The sequence below is a fragment of the Ovis canadensis genome, chromosome 13 (genome assembly GCF_042477335.2).
Source record: "Ovis canadensis isolate MfBH-ARS-UI-01 breed Bighorn chromosome 13, ARS-UI_OviCan_v2, whole genome shotgun sequence".
NCBI lineage: Eukaryota > Metazoa > Chordata > Mammalia > Artiodactyla > Bovidae > Ovis > Ovis canadensis.
The window spans coordinates 23,432,314-23,458,125 of NC_091257.1; the positions used below are offsets into that span (position 1 = coordinate 23,432,314).

A 25,812-nucleotide genomic window follows, 5' to 3' on the forward strand; every position below is an offset into this window, starting at 1 on the left:
TGATTCACTATGTGACCTTGGGCAAGGTACTTAATCGTTTTGGATTTCAGTTTTCTCATCTTTAAAATGAGGGTAATAATACTGGCATAGGTCATAGGGATGTTGTGTGGATAAACTAATTAATGATTGTAAAATGCTTTGAAAGTGCAAAGCGTTGTATAATTGTTAGGTCTATTATGAAGAAGTGTTATTAGTGTGTTGCGTTTAATTTTTATGAGGGCTTCTCTCTGCTTTGAAGTTAGTATCCACGTGGATTGTGGGGTAGGGATGAGTTTGCAGATGTTCTGCTATCGTCCCTCTTTTGCCTGTAGAAAGTAGCTAGGGTAATCATCATTATAAAGAGTAGCTCTTCAAGATAAAAAGATAGGAAATGATCTTCCTTTTTAAAAAAATGGAAATTGCTCTAACTTTAAAAGTATCAATGAATTCTTTAAAACCTCACACAGCCCTGTGTTTCAGTAAAGTCTAACAATGTGCAGAATTTGAAACTTCAGGCATTTTCTGCTTCAGCATAAGATAGGAAATGTTCTTGCTCAGATAACTTTAAATCAGCTGAACCAGCTTTTTCTAATTTTCCCACAGTGTTTGCTTCAAGGATGAAAACAAGTGAGGTATCCTACAGAGGAGAGAAATTCTGATCTGTGGGTGTGTTTTGCATTTTCAAAAAGTTAAAAAAAAAAGCTCCAATTAATTTTCATTTGCTTTATAGACTCTCTTGGGAAATGTGTTTCTAGGTACATTAAAAACAAGCTGTTCTTTTGAAGGTCAACTATATACCATGTTTATAGATGACTACACGGTACAGCTAAATAACACTGGCTTTGAGGTGAAAAGTCCAAGGTTAAGCTTTGGGAAAATGTGCTTTTAGTTGTGTGTGTTTTGGCAAAGTAATTTAGTATCTGTCTCCATTTCTTTAAATAGGTGTGTGTGTGAAATAGTTCCTGCTGGACTCAGGGGGCTCTGGAAAAGATAAAAACAGGTAGAAATCTTTGAGAAGGTTTAGAAAACAAACTAAGCTATTCAAATTGTATTATTAATATTTAACATTTTATTTTACATTTAATTTGTTCTTGAGTTATCAAGCCCCTAAATATATTTCAGTGGGTAATAAATATATTAACTTTAACTGTGTGGATCACAACAAACTGTGGAATATTCTTAATGAGATGGGAACACCAGACCATATTACATGCCTCCTGAGAAACATGTATGCAGGGCAAGAAGCAACAGTTAGAACTGGACATGGAACAATGGACTGGTTCCAAATTGGGAAAGGAGGACATCAAAGCTATATATTGTCACCCTGCTTATTTAACTTATATGCAGAGTACATCATGCAATATGCCAGGCTGGATGAATCACATGCTGGAATAAAGATTGCTGGGAGAAATGTCAACAACCTAGATATGCCTAAAACCACTTTGATAACAGAAAGCAAAGAAGAGCTAAAGAGCCTCTTGATGAAGGTGAAAGAGGAGAGTGAAAAAGCTGGCTTAAAACTCAACACTCGTAAAACTAAGATCATGGCATCTGATCCTATCATTTCATTGCAAATAGATGGGTATGATGTGGAAACAATGTCAGATTTCATTTTCTTGGGCTCCAGAATCAATGCGGATGGTGATGACAGCCAAAAAATTAAAACATGCTTGTTCCTTAGAAGAATAGCTATGACCAACATAGACAGCATATTAAAAAGCAGAGACTTCTTTTTGCTGACAAGGTCCATATAGTCAAAGCTATAGTTTTTCCAGTAGTCATGTATGAATGTGAGAGTTGGACCATAAAGAAGGCTAAACGTGGAAAAACTGATGCTTTCGAACTATGGTGTTGGAGAAGACTCTTGAGAGTCCTTCGGACAGCAAGGAGATCAAATCAATCAATCCTAAAGGAAATCACCTTGAATATTCATTGGAAGGATTGGTGCTGAAGCCGAAGGTCCAATACTTTGGCCACCTGTTTCGAAGAGCTCGCTCGCTGGAAAAGACTCTGATGCTGGGAAAGACTGAGGCCAAGAGGAGAAGGGGTTGACAGAGGGTTGGATGGCATCACTGAATTAATGGACACAAGTTTGAGCAAACTCAGGGAGATAGATAGTAAAAGACAGGGAAGCCTGGTGTGCTGCAGTTCATGGGGTCACAAATTATTGGATATGCCATCAACTGAACAGCAACAACAAAGATATTAAAAACTCAGCTAATTCCCTTGAAACTTTCTTTTGCCCGTGTCTTTAGTCTTTAACCCTATAGCATGATGAGAAAGAGGTTGATAAGCGCTTTCTGAGAAATTGTCCAATAAGCAGTTCCAAGTGATGTCAGCCATTTGAATGGGCAGTTTTGCATTAGCTTTGCTACTATTACATTAAAAAAAAAAACACACACACAACTCTTTGTGCAGACCTCTACACCATTACATTTTAAAATTACCAGAAGCTGTGAATAGGGAAGTTTGGCATGCTGCAGGGTTGCAAAGAGTCAGACATGACCAAGTGACTGAACAACATGATGAACTAAATCTTTGTGAGAAGGACAAATCCTGCAGTCCATCTATTTCTTTCCTAAAAATGGTGACTTCATGAAGTGGCTTCCCTGGTGGCTCAGATAGTAAGGAATCTGCCTGCAATATGGGAGACCTGGGTTTGATCCTGGGTTGGGAAAATCCCCTGGAGGAAGAACTGTCAACCCACTTCAGCATTCTTGACTGGAGAATCCCATGGACAGAGGAGCCTGGTGGGCTTCCGTCGGTGGCGTTGCAAAGACCCAAAAATGAATGAGCAACTAACACACATGAAGTGACAGCCGATATACCAGAGCCGTCAAAGATGTCACAGGCGCCAAGCAAGGGAGACATGGTGAGTTTTAAAGATTTATCTCATTGTTTTTAGGCCCATTGGCATACTGCCCAGAGTGAATGCCCCGGTGTGCCACTCAGCTCCCCATTTCAGAACAGAGACAGTCATTCCCCTATTACTGGGAGTGTTATCTGCTGATGACTCAAGCTAAGGTTCTCTATTGCTTGTTGTTGTTCAGTTGCTATGTCTTGTCCAACTTTGAGACCCCATGGACTGAAGAGAATGTTTTTCTGGAGCTCCCTTGCTTTCTCCACGATCCAGTGAATGTTGGCAATTTGATCTCTGGTTTCTCTGCCTTTTCTAAACCCAGCTTGTACATCTGGAAGTTCTCAGTTCACACATTACTGAAGCCTACCTTGAAGGATTCTGAGCATAATCTTAATTACCATGTGAAATGAATGCAGTTGTACAGTAGTTCTTTGAAATTGCCCTTCTTTGGGGTTAGAATGAAAGCTGTCCTTTTCCAGTCCTGTGGCCATTACTGAGTTTTCCAAATTTGCTGACATACTGAGTGAAGCACTTTAATAGCATCATCTTTTAGGATTTGAAATAGCTCAGCTGGAATTCTGTTACCTCCCCTAGCTTTGTTCACAGTAATGCTTCCTAAGGCCTACTCGACTTAATGCCCCAGGATGTCTGGCTCTAAGTGAGTGACCACACCATTATGCTTATCCAGGTCATTATGACCTTTCTTGTATAGTTTTTCTGTGTATTCTTAATACCCCTTCTTAATCTCTTCTGCTTCTGTTAGGTCCTTACTATTTCTGTCCTTTATTATGCCCATCTTTGCATGAAATGTTCCCTTGGTATCTCGATTTTTTGGAGGAGATAACTAGTCTTTGCCATTCTATTCTTTTCCTATATTTCTTTACATTGTTCACTTAAGAAGACATTATTATATTTACTTGCCCTTCTCTGGAACTGTGCATTCAGTTGGGTGTATATTTCTCTTTCTCCCTTGCCTTTCACTTCTCTTCTTTCCTCAGTTATTTGCAAAGCCTCCTGAGACCACTACTTTGCCTTCTTGCATTTCTTTTTCTTGAGGATACTTTTGATCACTACCTCCTGTACAATGTTCTGGACCTCTGTCCATAGTTCTTCAGGTACTCTGTCTACCAGACTTAATCCCTTAAATTTGTTTGTCACGTCTACTGTATAATCATAAGGGATTTGATACAGGTCATACATGAATGGCCTAATGGTTTTTCCTACTTTCTTCAATTTAAGTCTGATTTTTGCAATAAGGAGTTCATGATCTGAACCACAGTCAGCTCCAGATCTTGTTTTTGCTGACTGTATAAAACATCGTCATCTGTGGCTGCAAAGAACATAATCAATCTGATTTTGAAATTGACCATCTGGTGATATCCATGTGTAGAATCGTCTCTTGGATTGTTGGATAAGGGTGTTTGCTATGACCAACGTGTTCTCTTGACAAAACTTTGTTATCCTGTTGGACTTGTAGTCTGTTGAAGAATAGAGAAGCCTGGCATGCTCCTGTCCATGGGGTTGCAAAGAGTCAGACAGGACTTAGTGACTGATCAATGACAACAGCCCCCTCGGAGGTCATTCCTGCCTCCTGGGCCTAGCTCGGTTCAGTGGCTGTTAATTTAGACAGTATAAACCACATCTACTTGCCTTGATAGGAAATGACTCTAAAGGACTCTCCCAATACCAGAGCTTCCTGTAGGACTGGCGTAGGCCTATTTCACAGCTGAATTGTAATTTAGTTTCTTTATTCAACCAATTTCCAGGACATGAAAGTCAGATCTAGGATCAATTTACAAAATAACATGGCCAAGGAAATGCTGGGTATGCTACAGTCAAAAGTCCGAAGAGCTATAGACCCCAGCTAACATGTCCTGACCAGAACGGAGATAGTATTTGGGAAATTGGATCTGGAGGATGCTGGCTCTAAATGACTGGAACATAAAGTTGGATATGAGAGAGCTCTCCCATAATATGAAATTTAGTAGCCTGTCAGTGACTTTGGGAGATGATGTTAAAATATTGCTGGGGTGGGTCTTAGATGCTTGGAGACAGCGCTGGCCTACAGAATGAAAAATAGAATTGCTGTGGTAGACAGTAGATGAAGGAAGTTGCCTTGGTAGATCAGATATACATAAGGCTGGAAACCCAACCAGATGGTCATACTCTGCATGGAGACCTAGAGGGTGTTGCATTTACCAAAGTGATACTGGTGAGAGGAACACCATTATCTCTGAGGAGCTAGTGGTACCTGTTCTCTGTTGGGCAAGGCTGACGGAAAAGATGCTGTTACAGAACTGGACTTTCTGACAGCAAAGTGAGTGATGATGGACCTAAGTCTAGCCTCTATAAAAACCAAATAAACCCTGGTGAATTACAGAGGTCTACCACAAACTCAGTTAGGCTCCAAGTATATGGTTTGCAGCTATTGATCAGGCAAATACATTCTTTCCCATCCCTATCCAGGAAGATGAACAGAAGCACTTTGTATTCATTTGGGTGAGATGGCAGTTAAAATTTAAATCTCTCTGTCTTTCCCTGGAAGTGGCCTGGACTGTCTGGATATTTTGCTGAATATCACATTGGTCTATTACTTGATGACACTGTGTTTATCAGATGAATCTGCAATAAGTGGCAAGCCTTAGTAAGGCATGTGTAACCCAGAGGGCAGGAGATAAGCCTTGTGGAAATTCAGAGGCCCTCTGGGCCAGTCAAGTTGTTAGGTGTCTGAGATATACTGAGACATCTATACCACCCACATATTTTTTTCAGGAATGAGACATTCATTCCCTCAGTTGCTAAAGGTGTTGATTACTGATTATTCAAAACTGATTATCTCAATAGGAATCGAAAGTAACTCTCTTCCCAAGGTCGTGACCGACACTCGTGAGTGTACGCTGCAGCTATGAAGGAGCACAGATGCCCCACCCCATTGCCTTGATGGGGGCCCATTCTGCAGGGCTATCCCAGATTCAACATGCTGGTAGGATTAGCTGAGGTCTCTGTTGCAACCACACTGCAGTTCAACTTCCCCTTCTGTTCAGTCCTGCTTTCCTCGCTTCCTTATAAACAAAGTTCCTGAGATGCCCTGTCAATAAATGTGCTGTACGCAAATATCCACCTCAGAATCTGTTTTGAGGGGAGCAGAACTTAGGACCTTATCCTCAACATCAAAATGCAATTTAATTTAAAAATACTTAAATTTTGTATTTTTGTTTATTATTTTTAGTATTTATTTATTTTAGTTGATAAAGTTTCACTTTTAGCACATCTACAGCATTCCTGTGCATTCTCCTTACACATTTTTGATTCTTAAGATCGGTGTCTTATTTTTTTTTAATTCTGATTTTTAAAATTTACTTATTTTTGTTGTTTTTCATTCTTTTTAAGAAATTATTTATTTTAATTGGAGGCTAATTACTTTACAATATTGTGGTGGTTTTTGCCATACAATGACATGAATCAGCCACAGGTGTACATGTGTCCCACCATCCTGAAACCCCCTCCCACCTCCTTACCTACCCCATCCATCTGAGTTGTCCCAGAGCACCAGGTTTGAGTGTCCTGCTTCATGCAAGACTGGTGTCTTTTATTCATTCTATTTGATTCAACATTTTAAAAGTGCCTGCTATGTAATAGGCACTGTGCCAAGCATTCTGGATTTAATGGCAAATAATGCCTGACCAAATGGTTGAATGGGAGAAATGGTTAAATTAACAGAGAATTAAATATACTATGATTCATAGAGCATGCTGAGGGAGCCTAGACATAGGACACTGAGTTTAGATTGTTGAGCAGCTAATAGTGAAATCTGTAAGGTTTTCTGAAAAAAAGTGTCTCATCTGAGACTTCAGGATAAGCGAGAATTTTGTGGATAAAGAAATTAACATGTTCAAAGAGTAGAAGCAGTGAGAGGAAAGTAGAGAGCAGGTTTGGAATTTAGAAAGCACTTCCATAGAGCCAGATGTGGTAGATAATGTGGTACAGAGAAGTGACGGCATTCATTGAATTGCTCCCGACAGAGGGGAATACGGTCAGGTTTTAATTCTGGAGTTAATATTCTAGTCTAGCAGAAGTATGTAGGATAAGATAGGTAGATCCAGTTAGGAGCTCCTTGCAACAATATAGCTAAAAAATAATGGCTTCAACCACCGTAGTGACAGAAAAGATGGAGAAAATAATGGATTCCTGAGATAGAAAGTCAAATCAATAAAATATTCTGATGGATTGATATGGGAAGGTAAAGGGTTAAAAGTGGACCTTGGCATCTATCTGCTTTGAGCAAGTAGAAGCATCATTTAACAAAATAAGTGGTGGGGGTGCAGGCAATTGTGGTATATGTGAATCTGTTTGTATGTGTTGGGTGGACAGCAGAAAAGCTGAGATATGATGACTCTTATTTTGATAATTCTTTCAAGAAACTTTCCATCCAAAGATATCCAGAGATATTTCCATCCAAAGGTAAATGGATGTGTGAACAGAGAAATCTGGACTTTGGAGATCACTCATGTTGATAATAGATGACCTGGGATAATCTCATCTAAGGAGCAAATGTAGAGGGGGCAGGAAATGAAGCTGAAATTGTCTTCAGCAAAGATAGTGAGAAAAGCTGTCTATGTTCATCATCCTCTCTGTCGGAATTTTAAGTTACAGAAACTATTTAGTATGGTCTTCTCTCCAGGGTCAGTGATCCAAGCTTTCTGAATCATTCCTCATAGTTCTAACAGTAAAGTTCTTTGGAACTATGACCAAGTTTGCTCTTTTTTGATTTTATTGTATAGACTAGAACTAGAAACATTATATTTATTGTTATTGTATTTGACAATACCAGCATTTAGAAGCCTTCCTAGGATGGCATGTGCTTCCCTTACCCAGGAAAACAGGAACACACTTGTGACTTCCGTAAAGTAGGTTACCCAAAGCAGTTCCTGCATGTGGATTCAAAAAAGCAACGCAGATCTTGGACAAAGCAGCATGAGAGGACTTGTGTTTAGGATGTCATTGGTTCATGCCTGTGCGATCATTTGAGTAGGAAATGTTTTTAGTTATTTTAACCCCTTAAAGAATGTTTCTCTCACTCCACTAAATGAACCAGAATTTAAGTGAAAGTTAAAAAGTCCCTCAAAAATAATCCAAAACAACACATAGCCTTTTGATTTGTGAGAATTAAGTGTTATACTTCATTACTTAAAAACAGAAATTTGTTTAAACCTTAAAAGCAAGAATATACAATGGAGTAAAGACAATCTCTTTAACAAATGGTGCTGGGAAAACTGGTCAACCACTTGTAAAAGAATGAAACTAGATCACTTTCTAACACCACACACAAAAATAAACTCAAAGTGGATTAAAGATATAAATGTAAGACCAGAAACTATAAAACTCCTAGAGGAGAACATAGGCAAAACACTCTCCGACATAAATCACAGCAGGATCCTCTATGATCCACCTCCCAGAATTCTGGAAATAAAAGCAAAAATAAACAAATGTGAACTAATTAAGATCAAAAGCTTCTGCACAACAAAGGAAACTATAAGCAAGGGGAAAAGACAGCCTTCTGAATGGGAGAAAATAATAGCAAATGAAGCAACTGACAAACAACTAATCTCAAAAATATACAAGCAACTTATGCAGCTCAATTCCAGAAAAATAAACAACCCAATCAAAAAATGGGCCAAAGAACTAAATAGACATTTCTCCAAAGAAGACATACGGATGGCTAACAAACACATGAAAAGATGCTCAACATCACTCATTATTAGAGAAATGCAAATCAAGACCACAATGAGGTACCATTTCACACCAGTCAGAATGTCTATGATCCAAAAGTCTACAAGCAATAAATGCTGGAGAGGGTGTGGAGAAAGGGAACCCTCTTACACTGTTGGTGGGAATGCAAACTAGTACAGCCACTATGGAGAACAGTGTGGAGATTCCTTAAAAAACTGCAAATAGAACTGCCTTATGACCCAGCAATCCCACTGCTGGGCATACACACCGAGGAAACCAGAATTGAAAGAGACACATGTACCCCAATGTTCATCGCAGCACTGTTTATAATAGCCAGGACATGGAAGCAACCTAGATGTCCATCAGCAGATGAATGGATAAGAAAGCTGTGGTACATATACACAATGGAGTATTACTCAGCCGTTAAAAAGAATACATTTGAATCAGTTCTGATGAGATGGATGAAACTGGAGCCGATTATACAGAGTGAAGTAAGCCAGAAAGAAACACACCAATACAGTATACTGACACATATATATGGAATTTAGAAAAATGGCAATGATGACCCTGTATGCGAGACAGCAAAAGAGACACAGATGTGTAGAGTGGACTTTTGGACTCTGAGGGAGAGGGAGAGGGTGGGATGATTTGGGAGAATGGCATTGAAATGTGTATACTATCATGTAAGAATTGAATCACCAGTCTATGTCTGATGCAGGATACAGCATGCTTGGGGCTGGTGCACGGGGATGACCCAGAGAGATGTTATGGGGAGGGAGGTGGGAGGGGGGTTCATGTTTGGGAACGCATGTACACCCGTGGTGGATTCATGTCAGTGTATGGCCAAACCAATACAGTATTGTAAAGTAAAATAAAGTAAAAATAAAAATTAAAAAATAAAATAAAATTACCATTAAATATAGAAAAAAAAGCAGATGGCACACAAATATCGTTAACAATGGGATAAATTTCATGCATTGCAATCTTTGTTTATTAATTATTTAGAGAAATATTAAGTGATTTTCAAACTCTTTTTACCCGAAATGATTATATAATTCATGTGTAAAGTATTTCAGCCACATACAATGATTACGAAGCTGTAGGAAAGGTATCTGTTCTAAATCTGGAATGACTGATTTCAGCTGTCCCCCAGGTCCTTCTCTCCAAGTCTTCAGAAGGGGCAATGAATGCACAGATGCTGGACAGTATTCTTCTATAGAGACGTGCTGTGCGTTAGTCTGAAGTCTGGATGTTCCTCCTCTAGCCAAGCCCTTTTCTTTCCTATCCTAAAGAACCGTTTGTCCACTTTTTATTTCCTGGCTGATCTTAGCATTTATAACGTTTAACTTTAAAACACTAAGGTTTGTTCTCGTTTTTTCTGTCTCAAAGAGACATGCACAAAACAATCAGTGCAGTAACTTCTTATCATTTTCTACAGTGTGCCCAGGTCTCTACGTTTGTTAACCCTTTTAAGACTCACAGTAATCCCCTTAGTTGACACTGTTACTATGCTCCTTTCTTAGATGAGAAAATGGAGTCATGGGAAGGTTTAGTAACTTGTTTGAGATCTTGTGCTAGAAGGTGGCAGGACTCTGACTGAAGTCTTGGTGTTGAGGCTCCAGAGCGCTTCCTCTTAACTATCATGTTGTCCTGTCTTTCAATACTGTGAGCTTTTAAAACAACCCAAGATACTTGGTGTGTTGCAGAATGCGCTTGGGAGATTTGGGCAAGAATGGAGGGGAAAAAGAACTATTCTTTGCAGGTGGCTAAGATTAAAAGTTTCATTGGGTTAGTAAAGTAATGGTCAAAATTCTCCAAGCCAGGCTTCAGCAATACGTGAACTGTAAACTTCCAGATGTTCAAGCTGGTTTTAGAAAAGGCAGAGGAACCAGAGATCAAATTGCCAGCATCCGCTGGATCATGGAAAAAGCAAGAGAGTTCCAGAAAAACATCTACTTCTGCGTTATTGACTATGCCAAAGCCTTTGACTGTGTGGATCACAATCAACTGTGGAAAATTCTGAAAGAGATGGGAATACCAGACCACCTGACCTGCCTCTTGAGACACCTGTATACAGGTCAGAAAGCAACAGTTAGAACTGGACATGGAACATGAGACTGGTTCAAATAGGAAAAGGAGTACGTCAAGGCTGTATATTGTCACCCTGCTTATGTAACTTCTATGCAGAGTACATCATGAGAAACGCTGGACTAGAAGAAGCACAAGCTGGAATCAAGATTGCCGGGAGAAATATCAATAACCTCAGATATGCAGATGACACCACCATTATGGCAGAAAGTGAAGAGGAACTCAAAAGCCTCTTGATGAAAGTGAAAGAGGACAGTGAAAAAGTTGGCTTAAAGCTCAACATTCAGAAAACGAAGATCATGGCATCCGGTCCCATCACTTCATGGGAAATAGATGGGGAAACAGTGGAAACAGTGTCAGACTTTATTTTTATGGGCTCCAAAATCACTGCAGATGGTGACTGCAGCCATGAAATTAAAAGACACTTACTCCTTGGAAGAAAAGTTATGACCAACCTAGACAGCATATTCAAAAGCAGAGACATTACTTTGCCAACAAAGGTCCATCTAGTCAAGGCTATGGTTTTTGCAGTGGTCATGTATGGATGTGAGAGTTGGACTGTGAAGAAAGCTGAGTGCCGAAGAATTGATGCTTTTGAACTGTGGTGTTGGAGAAGACTCTTGAGAGTCCCTTGGACTGCAAGGAAATCCAACCAGTCCATTCTGAAGGAGATCAGTCCTGGGTGTTCTTTGGAAGGAATGATGCTAAAGCTGAAACTCCAAGACTTTAGCCACCTCATGCGAAGAATTGACTCATTGGAAAAGACTCTGATGCTGGGAGGGATTGGGGGCAGGAGGAGAAAGGGACAACAGAGGATGAGATGGCTGGATGGCATCACCGACTTGATGGACGTGAGTTTGGGTGAACTCCAGGAGTGGTGATGGACAGGGAGGCCTGGCGTGCTGCAATTCATGGGGTCGCAAAGAGTTGGACACAACGGAGCAACTGAAGTGAACTGAACTGAATATTAAAAGAGCCCAAGAGCATCTCACCGGTTTCTAAAATTTAGGCTTTAGGAGAAGTGAAAAAAAAATTTTGTTGTTGTTGTTTCTTATTTATTTGTTTTTTTTGTTTGTTTTTTTTAAACTGTTACACAGTAGAGGAAGATAATTTTGAAAAACTGAACTTCTTTGAGGCATTAAGAAATAGACCTTTGAGACTCAAAGAACAAATGGAAGGATGCTAAAGTTAGTAATTGTTTTCTAAAAATTCATGTAATTCTTTAGGCCTTCTGTATAACATAAATCATATATACAGATTATCTCTAATTATAGTGTTTTTCTGTCTAGATTATTGAACTCTTACACAATAGGATTTTAGTTAGTTCTTACTAGCCTGCATGCTTAGGGTTTAAGTGAATATATGCCCACTGTCAAAAAAATGAGCTCACTTATATATTTATAAGTATTTCAAGAATGATAACAAAATTTAAATGTAATCAAGTCTTGTTATCTACATTGGGAAGAGTAGCATGCTGTCTAATCTCTATTGAAGTATGTTTGGGACAACCTTTCAAGGAGATAATTCACAAAACTTTAGTTGAATCCTATGATTTAAAACACTTCCCCTGATCTATCGATTTTTTTTTTTTTTTTTGCATTTCCCTGCTTAATAAGAATGTAATTCACTTATGGAATCACTTTTGTGGGTCATTGGATTTCTAGAGTTCCAACAGCTATGATTCGTTCATTACTTACTAAGCCAGTTTGGGATTATCAGTACATTTCAACTGCCTTCTTTTAAAATTTATTATTGGTATTTTTAAAAATGTGTGGGATTCATCATGAACTTGCACACCATTGTGTCTCCTCTCTATCTTTACAGCTTGAACACATGTGCTAATAGAATGGGCCGACCAAGTGGAATCTCAGAAAATGACCATCTGAAGAGGCAAACATTTTGGTTGCTTCTAAAAAATTTTAAATGTAGCATGTAATTTGTAATGTATTGAAATGCATTTAAATTTCCAGACTGTCTTTTCCCTGAGATTCAAGTCTTTTCAACAGCTCTTCATTTAAGATGAAGTGTGTTAAACATAGGGAACATTGGTTGCAATGTTAGTCTGAGTGAAGCTCAGAGAGCAAGGTGAACAGACGAATTTGGATCATGAATGATGTTACTTCTTTCCATTCAGGGTTGCCATTCAAAATCTGCCTGAAAGAGGGAGAATTCTGACCAAAATCTTAATATATTTAGGATTTAATTTAAAAACTATGTGTCCTAGAGTCAAGATTGAAAAATAGGAGTTATTAAGAAATGAAGAAACATGCAATATGAAAGCGTGCTTTATTCATGCTATTCTTTGATTATATGGTGGGATAGGTAAAAAACAAATTTTCTAAATAGAGCAGATATGGAAAATTATAAGAAATGGTCAACTGTATGTATAATTTGTGTGGGGAAAGGGTTTCTGAAGCAGCTCTGTTCTCTGGAGTACATAAGGGTAAGTGTCAGTCTGTCCCACGAGGTCCCTTTCCTGTATCTGTGGCTTTTGTATTTGTTATTTTTATGTCACACATGTTACAGTTGATGTATCTCAGAACTATTTTGCTGCTATTGACTCATGATATCCCTTAGTTAGCCTGGAAAGTAAGAAGGCTAGACAAAAGTTCTCTGATGCCGAGATGTTTCTTTAAAAGTGTAGCATACACAATTAAGTAATTTGGAGATTTACTTTTGAAGCAGAGTTTCTCTAACTCTAAACAACTCTGACAAAAATGGCCTCTTCAGATACTATTATAAATAAAACAAGAAAAATATTTTGAGAAAATTAATATCAAACTTCTTTGACTGTTTGATTAATCGTTTCATTAATTTACTAATCAATGTTTCACTGATTATTGATCATTATTTTGATTGTAACCATGTGAACATCTATTGAGATTTTTCATCTATATGATAGAAATTACAAATTTGTGTGTTAGGTTCCCATGACTTCTGTAACAAATTACCAAAAACTTAGTGTTTTAAAATAATAGAAATTTATTCTCTTATAGGCATATAAGTCCACTGAGACTCTTCTAATGCAAGTGATTAAGGCTGAGACTTCATAACAGCCTCCAAACTGGCCACACTATGTCCAATTTCCCCCATTCCATTCTGTCTTGCACCCACCAGGTTAATATTCCTAAACCTTGGCTGTCTAATTTTCCTGCACAGATGTATGGTTTGGCTCCTGATTTCATATGAGCTTAGGTGTCAACTCAGACTAGCCCTAATCTACTTTTTCCACTTTATTTCTGATGTCTTCCTTACCTCATCCTTGGGTTGTAGGTAAACTGCTCTGCTCAAAGCTCCCTGAAAATGCCATTTTATTTTCCCATCTCCGACTCTTTACATACTCTTTCCCTTTCTAGACATGCCTTTTCCCACTTTGCCTTTTAAGTCTACTCACCTTTCAAGACTCTTCGGATATGTGGCCTGAAATATGGCTTTGCCCTCACACTCCTTAGTGATGTCTGTAATCTTCCAGTTGTACTTCTGTAATCTTGAGTTGCACTTATCAATAAGGAAGTCATCCTTTTGAGGGATGGATGCTTAATGGATATGGATTATGTCCTGCCCTTTTTTATAATTCTTTATAGTGTTCTGCATAGAGTAGTTATTTAATGACTATCTCTTAAGTGAACTTTTTAAAGGCCACAACTTGAGATGAAATTTGCCATTTCCATGCTGCTGTATTTCTCTTTAACTCCGTGTGTTGCTCTGATCACATACTGTTCATGAAATCTGTAACTCTTTACAAATATTAAATAAACACATTTTTTTATCATTGATGTTCTTTCTCTTGAAAATAAATTCATTATACTTCTCTTAGATATCTGTGTTAAATGGAGACCAGCATGGGTAATTTTTTTACAAGTGAAGAAAATTTGTATAGTACATGTTCATTAAAAATTCAAACAATAAAAAACAAAGTGAAAGTGGAAATTATTGATGCACACATTGATTTAATCAGCAAATTGAACATTTTGGTGTAAGTTTTGGAGAAATTTTTTTTCTTATGCACAGAAAAATATTTAAAAATTTAAATTCCTGTTCCAAATATTTACTATGTGACAGGCTAGGCTTTGCTTGGGTACCTAAAGCTACTTGGGTACTTGTTTTGTGTTTCTCATCCTGAGACCAAGCTCCAGGAACAGCCCCAGTCTGGGATATGACAGAGCACAGGAAACAGAGGAATGGGGAGAGAGAAACTGAGAAGAAACATGGAATTTTAAGCTTCTGTTGCACTGTGGCAAGTATCATGTCTCCTCATAGTCTGTTGGTTTAAAACATGCCTTGTGATTATTTTCCATGCCTGACATTTGACCACAGTGTTGGCGCTCCTATTTGTTATGCCCCACTCCCAACCAGATGCAATTTATTTTCATCTATGGTTCCATCAGCAGAATTGTTCAGAGAATTTGAGCAAAGCCAGACTTCATGAGAGGGTTTTATATAACATGACTCTCAGGCTACTTGTATTGTGGGGCAGGGGATGATCGCACAGTCTGTAGGAAAGGCCTCTGGTTTTCAACATTGAAGGCTTTCTGTTTTCAAGATATCCAAAATAGACCTAACATGTAGAAGTCAATGCCCTCAACCTATTCTCTCTTTAGTCTGAAAATACGTGCTTGCCTAAGACTAACAGCTCTGGACAGGAAGCTGTGTCCTTGAGGCTTTCATCCTGAAAGGGGGAGAATAAGCAGTTTCAACTCAGGCCACCCTGCAAACTCAACCTGCTTTACCTCCTTGTGGTCTGCAGGGAAAGTTTTTCCCCTAGTCTTGTCTCCCAGGCAGAATTCTGGAGTTAATATTCTAGTCCACAGTCCACTGACCACAAACTTCAGCAAGGATAGGAGATGAAGATGCATCTTTGAGGAGCTATGTCATTGACTGGTCTGAAAAAAAAAAATAAAACAGCTATAGGCAAATCCTAAAGAGAGTGTTAAAATGCAAATATCTCAGCTGTATAATCACCATGTAATTATTTCTGTGTTTTTTCGGGATCAGGCAGCAGCACCAGCTCCCTGGCATTGTAGTAGCATTACCACTGTGTGCTTATTGCTTTTACAGTTTATCACTTCATTTTCCCCACTACAGTTATCCCACTTCTAGACCAGGGGTTGCTTCACCAACAAAGTGAAGGTCCAGGAGATGTCACTAAAATGTTCCTTTTCCAACCTTCCAAAAGTAGAAGCTGTATTGGTCATGCTTATAGTAGATAAAGCTCACTGATGCTGAATTCTCGGTGCTAGAATGTTCCACTATACTAGTGTTCAGAAATGAGAGAGTCTGCTTTGAGAAGAAATATAAAAACTGCTAACATAAAATTATTAATTGTCCTGAAAATTTTTATTAATGGATTATAAGAATTACTTTCTGACTGATGGATTTATCATTAAAACAGACATAGGGATTTACTTCAATCTTTTGAGAAATCTTTTGTTTTGATCAATAGTCTATTTATATAGTAAGTCCCTACTCATATTGTAGTCTTAATTTAAGTTGAAGTCTTGAAATGGCAACTATTAGGCATATGATCCGGAGAAGGCAATGGCACCCCACTCCAGTACTCTTGCCTGGAAAATCCCATGGATGGAGGAGACCGGTGGGCTGCAGTCCATGGGGTCGCAAAAAGTCAGACATGGCTGAGCGATGTTACTTTCACTTTTCACTTTCCTGCATTGGAGAAGGAAATGGCAACCCACTCCAGTACTCTTGCCTGGAGAATCCCAGGGACGGGGGAGCCTGGTGGGCTGCCGTCTATGGGGTCACACTGAGTCGGACACGACTGAAGTGATGCAGCAGACATATGATCAGTGCTAACCATTGAGTGAAGCATGTTTTGAAAAATCAAGAAGATAAAAGCGAAGTCAAGAGTATAAAATTAATTCTCATGTAATATTAGAATAAAAAATGTAAGGATGTGATGACAAATGGTAATAAATGCTGAGTTTCCCTAATGATACGGGACGTGTTGGACAGAATACACAATTTTAAGAAAATGTTTATAAACTATCTTTTTATAATGTTCAATGAAAAGTAGAATTTATTTATGTTTTGCTTTACTGCATCTATTAATGTTTAAATACTTTGCAGTTTGTTTTGAAGGTTTATTTATCTTCATGTTTACTTGATGTAATTCTATTGCTTATTCCAATACACAGACTAGTCAGCTACAAGAACAAGAATTCTATTAAAATGTCATTTTAATGTGATAGTGAATGGAAGAGGAGTTTAATTCTGATTTATTTTTCATGATAGAATTTGTTACACAAGTTCCTCTTAACCAGAAATATTTGGGAATAATGTTGACATGGTGGATAAATAGATACTCTCTGTCATTTTTGTCTGTAAAACTGAGATGAAACAAAGCTCTAAACAGATACCTATTCATCCTCTGATATAGTTTTTAGAGACTATAATTACTATGACCTGAAACTATGCATAGTTCTCCCCACTTCACCCCTAAAATTCCCCCATTCCCTACCCCCAAGGGCAGCCCCCAAACTTCCCAGCTTCACACTCTCCAATCACCATCCCTAAAGTAATAAAACCAAATCATGCTCAAAGCCATATTGTGTAAAGCTAAGTAGTAGACAGTTTGGAAGTGAGTGGGGCTTAAAGATGAAGTAAAGAGAGAATGGATATAAAAGGATACGTTTCTCCTATGGAATTTCATTAATCTGGAACAGACAAAGGGTTAGAAGATTAGTTTTTTTCCTCTCCTTCTCTCTCCTTTCTTTAACAGAGAGTCACTGTAGCATTTACACTTTAACAACTGCATCCCTTTCTGGGGTCAAGAGGAAACACCTGCAGCACTGAGACAAGCAAAGCCAGAGTGACCCTTGGAACCCAAATGGCAGTCCTGTGGAAGAGAGAAAAGGATGCACAGAGACCTTGTTTTAATCCACCACTAGGTTGACTAGTTGCCCAACCTTGTAATTATTCATGAAGTATGCAGCTGTGCTCAGATGTTTCTGTATGTTGTATATTTTCGTAAGAAAATAGAAACAAAATGTTCTAGAACGTCTTCAGGCTCTTGTAGTTTATACCTGCAAGCATTTTCTGAGCACATGCTGTGTAAGGGACTGTGGCTTCTGTCAGAGATTCAGAAATCAATAAAATATGGTTCCCTATTTGGGGAAGAAGGTCAAAAGCAGATCAGTTACAGGCAAGAATAATGAAACCTAGAGGAAGAAAACACTAATGCTGATGGAATCTCCTTACAAAAAGTTATTGAATAAAAGTGATTAAAACACATATGAAGACTAGAATTAGAGAGTACCGATAGTCAAGATATATAATAATGCTGGTAGATAAGAGAGAATCGAATCATTGAATAGAGTCATTGAGATGGTTTTCCATCTTCACAAATAAGATGTGTCAATATAACACACGTATAAAATGAAAAACTGAAGAATACCATCAAGAGGAGAAAGGACTTGAGAAACCAGGGTGGGAGGGGAGGAAAGCTCTGAAATCTTTCCATGGGATGCTCTTAGAGCTGCCTTTCTTTACGAGCTTTGAGGATTAGCTTGCCTTGACTTAACATATTTCTAAATTTCAGCTTTGCCGGTATACCTTGACTTCTCCAGCGTTAAGAAGAAAAAAATTTTCCACTCTGGAGTGGACATTATAATCACTTTTTAGTCAATCATCTAGAAGTACAAGTCCTGTACAAGTTGACAATCTTACCAGGGTCGTTGATTTGTTATCATTAACCTGCCTAATTGGTAGTTATGTTGAAAAGAAGATCACATGAAATATTAAAGTTAAGACCAGAGGGAAACATTGCATCTGAGAATTGTAAGTTGTCACCGTGCTCGGCGTCTCTGTTCTCCAGCACCCTGAAGGCCTAATCATGTCTTCTGTGGAGTTTTACATGTGTAGGCTTTCTCTTCATTACCATTTTCCAATTCCCTATTGCTCACGCTGTACTAGAGCAATAATCTTTGTCACTTTTGAATTGGTGTCCAGGTGGCTGCTGTCGCATTTCATCCGTTTTTAGATGTCCCTCAAACCCACGGAGATGATGTGCAGTTTTCTGACAATGTGATTTTTTTTTTTCAAGTTTCGTCTCTTCCGTGGAAGAGAAACTTGCTGTCGTCTTTGACAGCTGGACAAGGAGAGATTGCAATCTCATTTTTCTCTCAGTATTTTCTACCTTGCCAACATCATGAATAAGCAACATTTTAGACGCTTGACTTCCAGAAACCATCCTGACAGGATGGTTTCCTATCAAGCTCCTGTCAGGATTTTGCAAGTCAGAGAACAACTTATTTTCAGTTGTGATTTTCTATAATTTTGTTTTTGAAATCTGAATTATGATTTTTTTTCCTTTCTGAAGTTTAATTTTTCCATAACCTAAAGCTGGGAGGAAAAGGAAGCTTAATTCCTTCTTGTGTTTAGTTTGATAATGGAGAGTATCCTCTGTGTCAGTGGTACCTCTATATTAATGGGATCCACTAGTGGAAATCTATGTTATCATCTCTTTTATTAGTAGTTTAAATTACTATTGTTGCATTTTAAATTTAATTCTATCTTTCACAAGTCACTGTCTAGATGACTTTGCAGTGACTATTTTCAGGATATCTATGATCTTTAAAAACCCCATTGCATTTCATACACACAGATATAGCATAACATTGAAAGAAACGGAAGAGGTAACACTGTCCTGTCCTGCAGACCTTTCAACCTTCTGTTTTCTCCTCTGTCCTGACACTTATTAAGAGGAAAGGAGGAAAAGAAATTGGATTAAATGTTTCCGAATTGATCTCAAAGAATGAAATGGAAGTCTTTTAAACACACCTGAAATCTTTTCCTGCTGCTTTCTTCCTGACTTCAAAGCTGCAACTGCCCACGGCCACTCTGGGTTACACTGCCACAGTATTGTTTCTACAGAGGGGACTCAACATAGTTGTTGAAAATATGGTCTTAGAAACCTGCCCCCAAACCTGATCCTGCCAGAATTTGTGTGACTGAGCAAGTTCCTCGCCCTCTCATTCCCCCAGTTTTCACATCTGTATAATGGAGATCCTAAAAAAGATGTTCACATCTTTGAGCTGTAGTTAGAATTTAATGAGCGAGTCTCTGTAAGGTATTTAGGTAAGCAGCACAGAGCAGGCATTATGCACGTGTGATAAAGAGATGCATACATACTTAATGTATGAAGTGAAAAGTGAAAGTGAAAGTCGCTCAGTCGTGTCTGACTCTGTGGACTATACAGTCCATGGAATTCTCCAGGCCAGAATACTGCAGTGGGTAGCCGTTCCCTTCTCCAGGGGATCTTCCCAACCCAGGAATCGAACCCAGGTCTCCCACACTGCAGACGGATTCTTTACCAGCTGAGCCACCAGGGAAGCCCACTCAACGTATATCCAGCCTCATATTTTGGTCCAGGGCCACTGGACATCTTATCCACCAGTGATAGCATAGGTTTAACCTTGGCAGTGGTGTGTTCGCTCACTTGTTTCCAAACAAACCCCCTGGGTTTCTTGACTAATGTGGAGGAATTAATAAGGGTAAGCTCTTTGCATTTAAGCAAAGTCTAAAGTATCTCATCCCTCCTCCTCTTTTTTCTCTTGTGAGTAGACTTAAAGTTGTTCCAAGTAGATCAAGTTCATCTCTTAAAGGAATTAACACATCATTAAGGTCCAGGTACCTTCTCCTTGAATTCAATTCACTCATTCCATGCCCAGTTTTAGGTATTGTAATCAATCCTTCCCTGCTCTAAAATGTTTATTATTATTCATCTAATTATCTTAGAAGGCTCTCGTGGAGTTAATTCCTGTGGCTAGGGAAACTCCTTCCATCAATAGTCTTACAATGACCTGTGGCCAGGCAGGACTGTTGTTTCATTCAGCTATAATCTGGATGCACTTACAGAGCTCAGTGGGGATTTCTCCATCATTTTTTTCCCCTTCGGAAGCTGATTACAGCAGTCAATAAAAAATCTAAAGGCTTGTCTAATTCTCTGGCAGTTCACAGCCCTTTGGCCAACTACAGATGTACACCCTTAAAAGTAGCATTTACTGAGCTGTCACTCAAATTCCTCCTCCATTCAAGTTCTTAACCTTCAGGATTGCTTCAGTATTTGGAATGATACAACAGCACACAAAGTATTGCACAGTATTCTAGAGGGGAACACCAGTCTTTACAACCTCAGAGTAGGACATCGTCCAGAGAAGGCAGTGGCACCCCACTCCAGTACTCTTGCCTGGAAAATCCCATGGATGGAGGAGCCTGGTGGGCTGTTCTCCATGGGGTCGCTGAGAGTTGGACACGACTGAGCGACTTCACTTTCACTTGTCACTTTCATGCATTGGAGAAGGAAATGGCAACCCACTCCAGCGTTCTTGCCTGGAGAATCCCAGGGACGGGGGAGCCTGGTGGGCTGCCGTCTATGGGATCGCACAGAGTCGGACACGACTGAAGTGACTTAGCAGCAGCAGCAGGACATTGTCTTTATCACTCCTAAGTAACTGGACCACCAATAGGATTGTAAAGAATTCTTCTCGTCACCCCGTCCCTTTCCATTCTCTCCTGTCAGGCTTTAATAGGAGCTGCTTAATACTTTTTTTGTGTGTATATGTGTGTTTGACTTCTTGGTACCTGTGGATTCTTCTTCAGAATAAAGTACAAATAGAATAAAGTACAAAAATGTACTTAAGAAACCAATTATATAGAAATATTTACCAGAAATTTAAAATAAAATTTTGAAACATTAATGTATGTTCTTTTATGTTAACACATTAAATATCAAGAGCTAACAGCAGGTCTAAAAATCACTCTGATTCCCGAGCAGTGATGAGTATAAATGATATTCTGGGATCTCTGCATCAACTGGAATGCAACAGGAAAGTATTTGTGATTTCTCTTGTTGATAAAAATCACTGGATTTCCTGAAGCCAGTTTGATTTGTTCCCAGCATTCACAAGTGAAAGAAATGGTATGTTTAAGTCAGGTTCATAGAAATAAGGATTTTTTTTTTTCCATCCAAGTTCATGGCCCCTAAGTCTCTGAGGGTACAGAGACATATGACTCGTTTTCTACCCTTGAGGAACTAAGAGTCTAGTGGAAGAGGCTGGTGGCAGGGTCAAAGAGTGTCCAGAAGGGGCGGGGATGTAACACTTCCGTAATATCTATCACCCTTCCAAGTACACCCCATAGGGATTGTAACATTAAGAAGTGAGACAGGCAGGGACCTGGGACCCTTTGCTGCAATGCTTGTACCGGGACAAACTTCTCAAGAAACAAACTACAAAGAAAGTCTAAGGAACTAAAAATAACTGCCTGCAGTTGGGGCAAATTCTGGATAAAAGATACAAAAAGACCAAAAAAAAAAAAAAAACCAACTGCCTCTTCTGAAGAGCTGGGAGCAAAAGTAAAGTGTCAGGAGCAAAACCAAGGTATTGCATATAACCCCTGTGCTCAGTACCACCTTAGGGGTGGGCAAATGACCTAAGCCACCCCTCTGGCCCAAGACCTAGATTGACCCCTACACTCACCCCATAACAAGCTCACCCACCCCCACTTCAGGGAGCAAGTGAGCAAGGAAATGTTTCCTGTTCTTGTTCACCCTGGTGCAGCAGGGGCCCCACAAAAGCCCTGCCTGAATTTCTTGTCTGGCTTCTGATCAATTTTTATTGATTGAGGAGACCAAGAACCCTGGCCGGTATCAGACTGAGTGAAATCTTAGGTTAAATATGAATTAAGTACTCCTTAAAAAACATAAATATTTTTGCTGTTACGTGACACAAAATCCAAATAAAATTTGCATGTTTTCCGTGGAAATAGAACATAACATCCCCTAGCTCTGCTTTCAAAATACCATAGCTGCCTACTGCGTGTCCCCTTCCACCTGTCCTCCTGTATAGAATCTTGGTACCTTCCTTGGGTTAAATAAAAAGTAAATGGATAAATTTAATGACCGTCTTCAGAAATCATCGTTAAGTCAGTGCTGTAAACTTGGAGGCTAAGTGACTGGGTGACTATTACAGAGTGATCATTCGGGCATGTCGTGAACCTGGAGCCCTTATAACATTCAGAACTCATGCCATTGCAGGCTTATGTGGCAACGCACACCTGGTATTTTTGTTTACAAGTGCAAGTAGTACTGTTACTTCGTGAAAATCCTTTAAAAGTGTAAGACATTTAGTCTATTTGAAATTAGGCCATCTTGATGAACTTTGGGAGCAGTCGCAAAATTAAATTTACAAGCAAAGTGAGGTATTGAAATGTTTCATCTTACTTTATAAAGTATCATAAGTTGCTCTTCCTGAAAGGAAATGAAAAAAGGAAAAGCAACATGAATTTAATGGTGTTGATGACATAGAAGTTTAAACTGGTTTCCTCTTGTTCAAACAGTAATGCCCATGTGCTGATTGACAAATGGTGGGCTGGGGTTGAGAAATACGTGGCCCCTTTGGTGACTCAGGGTGCCTTTTTCACAGCTACAACCTCAGCTCCTGCCATGATGCCTGACATTTGGTGATCTTCAAATATTTGGTGAATGAATGTATGAGTGAGTGAATAAACAGACTGATGGATGTCTAGATGTGTGGATGAGTGGAATTAAATAAACAAGTACACTAGGCTTCAGTTCCTCCCCTGGGACATGGGAATATAATACCTTTTGGATGGAATTATTGTGAGAATTAAAAACAATAATGAACAGTCATCCCTCTGTATCCTGGATGATTGGTTCAGGACCCCCTCAGTTAACAACATCTGCAGATGTTCAAGTCCCATATATAAATGGTGTTATATTTGCAAATAACCTACACACATCCTCTTGTATACTTTCAATTTTCTCTGGATTACTCAAAGTACCTAATACAGTGTAGATGCTATATTAGGAGTTACTGGCATGTGGCAAATTCAAGTTTTGCTCTTTGGAACTTTCTGGAATTTATTTTTAAATATTTTTGATCTGTGGTCGATTGTGACTGCAGGTGCAGAACACTTGTTTACAAATGGCCGATTGTATAAAAAGTATTTAGCAAATTGCATGTAAGCACTAAATAAATTATGGCTTTAATGAAATATAAAATTCTGGTTATTTTAAATAACTGTATTTTTGTCAGCCATTAAAACTGCTCCTGTGAGTCTAAGAAACAGAGGTGAATCTGGATTGTAGTTTTGTATTCTTTGTGCCTAGTAAGTGATGTTTCATCATGAGGAAAGGGCCTTCTTTTCATGACTAAGACCCTGACACAGCTGCTTGACAACTGTTAGTAGCAATGGAAAGATCTGAGTCTGTTAGCTAGAAAGCATGATCAATATATGTGAGTGCTGATCTTCAAAAGCCCATTTCAAAGCTCTTTTGCTACTTTGTAGTAGTTTAGTTGCTTTTTCTTAGCAACTCATTAAAATAAAAAATTGGATCCATCATCCCATCGAGCTTTCAAAAATCATTTATTTATAATTTAGTATTCTAATAATATTTAAATGTATAGATTATTATATGATAATTTTTCTTCTGAAATCTTACCCTGGGGTAGATTAATATGTCCTTATTATTGCAATTTTCAAAATTATCTAGATAAATATCTTTGAGTCAGATTCCCATTTTACTTGTTTATCAAATATGCAATGAATGCACTATATTTAAAATTAATGCTTGTATGACAGAACATGCGGCTGTACATAGTCCATATATGTAACACAATCTTATTTCTATCTTGTCACTTGACTTTTGGCTACAGAGGCAGACTTGTATCACTCTTGTTCTCACATATCAAATATTGGGTTGACCAAAAATTTTATTTGGGTTTTTCCATCACATTTTATAGAAAATATTGAGCAAATGTTTCAGCTAACCCAATATTGTAGTAATACCAGATACCCTTTGTATTTGTGTGACGCAGAATGAGTGGCCAAAAGCAAATGACCACAAGATGAAATAACAAGCCCAGGGTAGAGGCAGGTAGAAGCAAAGTCATAGAAAGGGCATGCAGAGGAAAAAGGCCAACAAGATGACATAGAGATGCTCATGGCGATTTTACATTCATGTGCTGAGCAATATATACAAAGAGAAACATATTTTCACAGGGAAAATGATTATTTTAGAATTGCTTCTTGTCAATGATAAATTTGTTGTCAAGTTGATCTTTGCAAAAGATCTTTCTTTCCTTTGTACTGATTTGTTCAGTCACTCAGTCTTGTTCAACTCTGTGACCCCATGGACTGAAGCATGCCAGGCTACCCTGTCCTTCACCATATCCCGAAGATTGCTCAAAACTGATGTGCACTGAGTCGGTGATGCCATCCAACCATCTCGTCCTCTGTCTGCCCTTTCTCCTCCTGCCTTCAGTCTTGCTCAGCATCAGGGTCTTTTCCAATGAGTCAGCTCTTTGTATCAGGTGGCCAAAGTATTGGAGCTTCAGTTTCACCATCAGTCCTTCCAATGAATATTTAGGACTCATTTCCTTTAGGATGGACTGCTTGGATCTCCTTGCAGGCCAAGGGACTCTCAAGAGTCTTCACCAACACCACAACTCAAAAGCATCAGTTCTTCAGCACTCAGCCTTCTTTATGGTCCAACTCTCACCTGTACATGCATATAGGAAAAACCATAACTTTGACTATACAGACCTTTGTTGGAAAAGTAATGTCTCCGCTGTTTAATACACTGTCTATGTTTGTCATAGCTTTTCTTCAAGGAGCAAGCATCTTTTAATTTCATGGCTGCATTCACTGTCCTCAGTAATTTTGGAGCCCAAGAAAATAAAGTCCATCACCGTTTCCATTGTTTCTCCATCTATTTGCCATGAAGTGATGGGACCGGATGCCATGATCTTCTTTTTTCTTTAAATTAATTTATTTTTTATTGAAGGATAATTGCTTTACAGAGTTTTGCTGTTTTCTGTCACACCTCAACATGAATCAGCCATAAGTATACATATATCCCCTCCGTTTTGAACCTCCCTCCCATCTCCCTCCCCATCCCACCCCTCTAGGTTGATACAGAGCCCCGTTTGAGTTTCCTGTGAAGTGAAGTGAAGTCGCTCAGTTGTGCCCAACTCTTTGCGACCCCATGGCCTATAGCCTGCTGGGCTCCTCTGTCCATGGGATTTTCCAGGCGATAGTCCTGGAGTGGATTGCCATTTCCTCCTGCAGGGGATCTTCCCAACCCAGGGATCGAACCCGGGTCTCCCGCATTGTAG

General features: G+C 38.9%; 1 protein-coding gene across 3 annotated transcripts in view; it reads left to right on the plus strand.

Annotated features, from left to right (window-relative positions):
• The window catches only part of MACROD2 (mono-ADP ribosylhydrolase 2), a 2,333,538-nt gene that overhangs the window by 707,896 nt on the left and 1,599,830 nt on the right, over positions 1–25,812 (plus strand). The gene's annotated exons all lie outside the window — the stretch shown is intronic.